General features: G+C 50.5%; 1 protein-coding gene and 1 pseudogene across 1 annotated transcript in view; one reads left to right on the top strand and one right to left on the bottom strand.

Moving 5' to 3' along the window:
- Positions 1–316: 316 nt before the first annotated feature.
- On the bottom strand, positions 317–772 carry LOC101579624 (annotated as a pseudogene).
- Positions 773–3,368: 2,596 nt separating this feature from the next.
- Yeats2 (YEATS domain containing 2) overlaps positions 3,369–5,402 on the top strand; it is a 105,469-nt gene continuing 103,435 nt past the window's right edge. Inside the window, exon 1 of the mRNA XM_012516797.2 lies at positions 3,369–3,527. The gene's annotated coding sequence lies outside the window, so the exon portion shown is untranslated. The remainder of the gene's footprint in view (positions 3,528–5,402) is intronic.

The following is a 5,402-nucleotide window of genomic DNA, read 5'->3' on the forward strand; positions in this document are numbered from 1 at the left end:
AAAGAAAAACATCAGTCCAGCACTTTTTTTGTGTGCCAGAAGCAATGAAGCTGAGAGTCCAAACTAAAAACTTTTATAAGGAAAAACCCCCGAAACTCTACAAATGTCTCAGAAATTTGACTTTAAATGGGGGAAATTAAAATAACACAGAGCTTTCTAAAAGGTCTGTAACAAGATACCTTGGGAGCTCAATTAAAAAACAGTAAATATGCTAAACAAGTTTCAGCGCGGCTTCAAAAATCCTTATACGGCGATTTGGAAGGACGATCCTGGATGAGAAGTGTTATTCCTCGTGTATGTTACGTCTACAGGTCTCTCAGTTGTCATAATTGTCTCTGTAACTCCCTCCTGAGTATCGATCACAGCCTCCCTGGCTGCCACTATAGTCTCTGGATCGCCCATAACCACATCCATATCCTCCAGGTCAACTGTCATACCTGCCACTCCACACCCTGATCCCCACCACCTCTAGAGCAGCTGTGACCACGTCCGTGGGCCCCAAAGCACCCCCTCCTGTGGTGCCCCAGGTAGATTTGCCTGCATGGTCCACATGGATCTGGCGACCATCCAGGGACTCTCCATTCATGGCTCTCATGGCATTTGAGGCACGCTCTGGATTGGTAAAGGTGATGAAGCCAAAACCCCAGGATTGCTAAGTTTCCCGGTCCTTGACAACATAGGCCCAAAGCTACTGAAGTGGTCTTCCAGTGCCTGCTCGTCCCGTATTGAAATTGAGCCCACCAATGAAGAACTTCCCTTCTTCAGAAGACATGGCAGTGAATTCAAATCCTGGGAATCGGAAAGTAATAAGGAACCATGGAGGGCAAGCGGTGAAGAACAAGGAGAGCAGGCTCTGCCATTGTTTTCTTTTTTTTTCCCCGCCCCCATTGTTTTCTTAATAGGGATTTTTTAAAATATTTTATTTATTTATGTGTGTGTGTGTGTGTGTGTGTGTGGCCAGCTCAGCCCACCAGGGGGCGGGGCTGGCTGGCATGTGGTGCTGGGGGATTGAACCGCGGTCCCTGTGCTTTGCTAAGCTTGTTCTAAGCAGGTGCTTTAGACCACTGAGCCATCTCACCAGCCCCTGCCATTGTTTTCATTTGGCCAACAGTCCTTGTATCTCTCTGCCTCCCTTCCTCACACTGCCCAGGACAACTAGGATTTTCCCATCCATCACCCTGATTCTGGGTTCTTGCCCCCTTCCAGACATTCTCCCTGATAGTCTGACTGTATAAATAAGTTATTTATTTACTTGGAGACAAGGTCTCCCTGTGCGGTGAACTCATTGTGCAGCCCAGGCTGGCCTTGAACTTGTGGTGATCCTCTTGCCTCAGCCTTTGGAGTGCTGGGATCACAGGCTTGCTCTACCAGGACTTAAAAGCGATCCCTTTAAAGGGACATGTTGAATACATCACTTCCTGCTGCTTAGAACCCTCTGATGACTTCCTGTTGCTTTTATGGTGAAGAACAAAACCTTGTCACTACCTCCCTGAGCAGTCTTGCTCCTCCCTAAATCTCAGCCCATTTGCCCAGTTCTCTCTTGCTTACACACCCTGGACTTCCTTCTGCTTTGTCTCAGCCTTAATCCCCCAACAGTTCCTACTTCCTTCAGGGTTCACTTAATATTTTTTCAGGAGGCCTTTTCTTTTTTCTTTCTCTTTCCTCTTCTTCCTTCTTCTCTTTCTTCTTTTTCTATTTTTAATTTTTTTTTTCTTTTCTTTTTTTTCGGTGCCATGGTCTTGCTATGTAGTTCAGTCTGGCCTTGAGCTCATTATGTAACTCAGGGTGACCTCAAACAGTGGTCCTCCCGCCTTAGCCTCACAGAACGCTAAGATTACAGGGATACACCACCACACCCCAGATGAGGTTTAGCTGAAGCTCAAGGGAACTTTTCCTAGTCACCAAATTCGATTAAGCTCCTTATCAAGGGATCAATAGGTGGTGAGTTTCACAAGGGCTAGAACATTGCTTTCCCCAGCTCAGCATCCTCCCTGTCTAACTAGCATGGGGCCAGGAACACAACACTGGAACAGAGAACAAGAACTTGGTATAAATTTCTTGAGCAGAGACTGTTAATTTGTTTTTATCTCTAATAAGCTTTAGGGCCAGGAGGCCAGGGGTGACGTAACATAAATTCCTCTATTCCCTTGTCAGCCAGGACTTTGGAGCTAATCACTGCTGGCAAATTCCACAAATATGTGTTGAGTGCTTACTATGTACAGACTGGGTTTGTTATTAAGGATGTAGGAATGAATCTTTTAAAACAATTGATAATATGTATGTAAAGTATTAAAAAAATAAAATGAGCTCCCTAACCCCCGCCCCCCCCATGGTAAGTATCCCATGAAGAAAACAGATTGGACCAGTTGAAGTAGATCCCTGGACATCAGGTGGGAGGGTACTGTAGAAAGGATGGATCTTGGGTAGGTTTACAGCAAGGAGGAAAGAGAAGTCTGGCTTCAAAAGATATGTAGAGGGAGCCTGACATTAGTGAAACACACAAGTAATCCTGGTATTCTGGGAGGCTGAGGCGGGAGAACTTTTAAGCTTGGGCCGGGTCTGAGCACTTAGTGACTTAGGATGACCTTGTATAAAAATAAATGAATAAATAAGTAAGTAAAATAAAATAAAATTTAAAGGGCTGCAGTGCAAAGCCCTGGGCTTAGTCCCCATGCTGGGAAACTGGACTTGATGACTTGCCACTCACTAGTTATGCGACCTAGAGAAGTCCCAATGTTTCGAGGCCCGAGTTTCTCTTCTCCCTTCCCCTCCTTTCTGCTCATTTCTTTTTTCTTCTACCTTTGCTACCCAGGCTGGTTTCCTAGCCTAAAACGATCCTCCTGCCTCAGCCTCTTAAGCAGCTGAGACTTCAAGACTTCTCCAGCGGCTCTGTGCATCTGCCACAAGGCTTTGAAATGACAGCTATTTGTACCCCACCACTTCAGCGCAGATACTGGCACGAGACAGCACACGTAAGCAGTATCGTCATTACTGAAACGCAGGTAGAATATTCTGCCAAACTTGGGGTCAGAACTCGCCATATCACGGGGCCTGAGTTCAATCCCCAGTTCCGCCCAAAAAAAACCCAACAACAAACCAAAAAGTCGCCAAATCCTAGGCAGCGAAATGATAGCTTGGCGGTGCCTTAGCCAAAACCTACACCGACAATGGTCAGGGAGCTGGGCAGCGAGGTCCCGCTCCCAGCCTGAGCCCCGCCCTCGGCCCCGCCCACACGCCGACAGCTCCGCCCACACACCGAGGGCCCCGCCCTAAGGCCGCGCGGCGCGTCCTCGCCGTCTCCGCACGCGCGTGCCCCGCCCCTACTGCTGACGTTTGGGGTGGGACGGGCGGCGCGGAGCGGACCGGGCGGGTTCGGGCGCGCCGAGTGCTTCTGCTGTCGGTGGGGTCGCAAGGGCCTCGTGGCCGGTCGGCTGGTCGGCTGCGCGGGCCTTCGCCCGTTCCCTGCTTCTCTAGCGATTGGCGGCGCCCGGGGTGGCCGCTCCCTGCCGGAGACCGGGCCGCGCAGGGTGAGTGGCGACAGGCGCGCGCGCTCGGGCATTGTCTGCGCGGGGGCGGCGCGGGCACGTGCGCGCCCCTCCCCCACGCCGCGCCCCCTCCCCCACGCCTCTCGCGGAGCCTGCGGGCCCGGAACGGGGCGCGGCGTGGGGGGTGCAGGCGGGTGGGTCGGGGTGCTGGGCTCCCTCTCGGGGGTGGGGGAGCGCCGGCGGTGTACGTGGGGGCGTCGGACTCGGGGCTTGATCCCAGCACCGGCGAGTTGCGGGTTTCCCTGCGAATTCCAGACCCCCCTGCAGCCTCTAACCCGGGAGGTGCGCGGCGCTGGGACCCCGAGGGCAGGCGCGGGGCCCGGCCTGCGGAGTGGAGCCGGCGGAGAGGCTGCTCGGTGGCGACAGCCCGGTGTGGAGCGTCCCCGCTCTGTGCATCTGGTGCTGTGAGCGAACGGGAGGAGTCCCACAACCCTGACACATCATTCCTAGAGTTTTAACGGCAGTATTATCCGCTCAGCATATTTGCTGAGAGTTGACCCACATTTACCGTTCTTTCTCGTTAATGCGGTGCAGTATTTTATATATAATTATTTATGTAATATGTATTTTTTAAATATGTTTATAATATGTATGTCTATCATTTTGCTTTCTTAATAAGTAGCGGGTATTCATTGGAGACACATGTAAAAATGAAGACAGGCGTTGCTTCTACAGACAGTTATCCTTGGGAGAATAGTTTTGGTTGTATGTTCCCTCCGAGGGACGGGCAGAGCTCCTCTGATGAGTGTGGGGGAAGCCTTTGAAGGTTTGGAGAAGGGGAGTAGTATAATCTGCCTGCTGCCTGGCGGAAGTCAGAAGGCGATGGTTTAGGATGCTGTCTGCGCTAGCTTGGACCAGCCGTAAGAGTGAAGATGGGGAAGAGTCAAAAGTATTCTGAAGGCAAAATTAACAAGACTTTATGAACTGGTGCCGGGTGTGGTGGCACACATCTGTAATCTCAGCACTCACACTTGGGAGGCTGAGGCAGGAGTGCTGTGACTTCGAGACCAGTCTGAAGTACATAACATGCCTGTGTTTCAAAAAAAAAGGCGGCAAGATAGCCCAGCGGAAAGGCGCTTGCTTAGGCAAGCTTAAGGACTAGGGTTCGATCCCGAGTCTCATGCAGTCCCGGCCCCGGCCCCGCCCCCGGGGGTTTGCTGAGTGGGGCGTGGTGGCGCAGTGGCGCACACCTGATTAATCCCAGCGCTGGGGAGCCTCACTACGAGTCCAAAGCTGCGAAGTGAGACCCGCACCAAATACATAAATGAGAAAAAAATTGGCAAGGAAAATAATCTTTGATTTTTGTTTTGAACCACGGAGGAGATAGTGGTGCCATTAAATGAAGAGTGGAAGGGGACAATTTGAGTTGAGAGAAATCATGAGTTCTGTTTTGAGTGAATTAATTTGAGATGTGTATTACTTACAAAATCATATAGAGACTTGATCTGATTCTATCAGTGTTTAGATAGAATTCGAAAGTATGGGCTGATGTGTGGTCAGTTAGAACTCACATTCTCCTAGGACCAGCAGATTAAGGATTGAATGAAGCATTCCTTTCCGGAAGCCAAGAATTGGCCCTCTCACCAGTGCTTCTGAAAGGTTTAGTAAGGTTGTCAGTTGGGACTGGGGTGTGTTTCAGCGGCAGAGAGCTTGCCGAGCATGTGTAAGGTCCTGGATTTCACTCCTAATGCCACCAAAAAAGAAGGATCTCACAACGTGGAGGTTATTGGTTTCAGTTGTTTCTATTACTCTCGGATTAAAAGTGGGAGGTGGGGGGCTGGGGAGATGGCTCATTGGAATAAGCGCTTCCCTGGCAAGCACAAGTGCCTGAGTTCAATCCCCGATTCCACAAAAAAA

This window comes from Octodon degus, unplaced genomic scaffold, assembly GCF_000260255.1.
Source record: "Octodon degus isolate 3935 unplaced genomic scaffold, OctDeg1.0 scaffold00126, whole genome shotgun sequence".
In the NCBI taxonomy this organism is placed as follows: Eukaryota; Metazoa; Chordata; class Mammalia; order Rodentia; family Octodontidae; genus Octodon; species Octodon degus.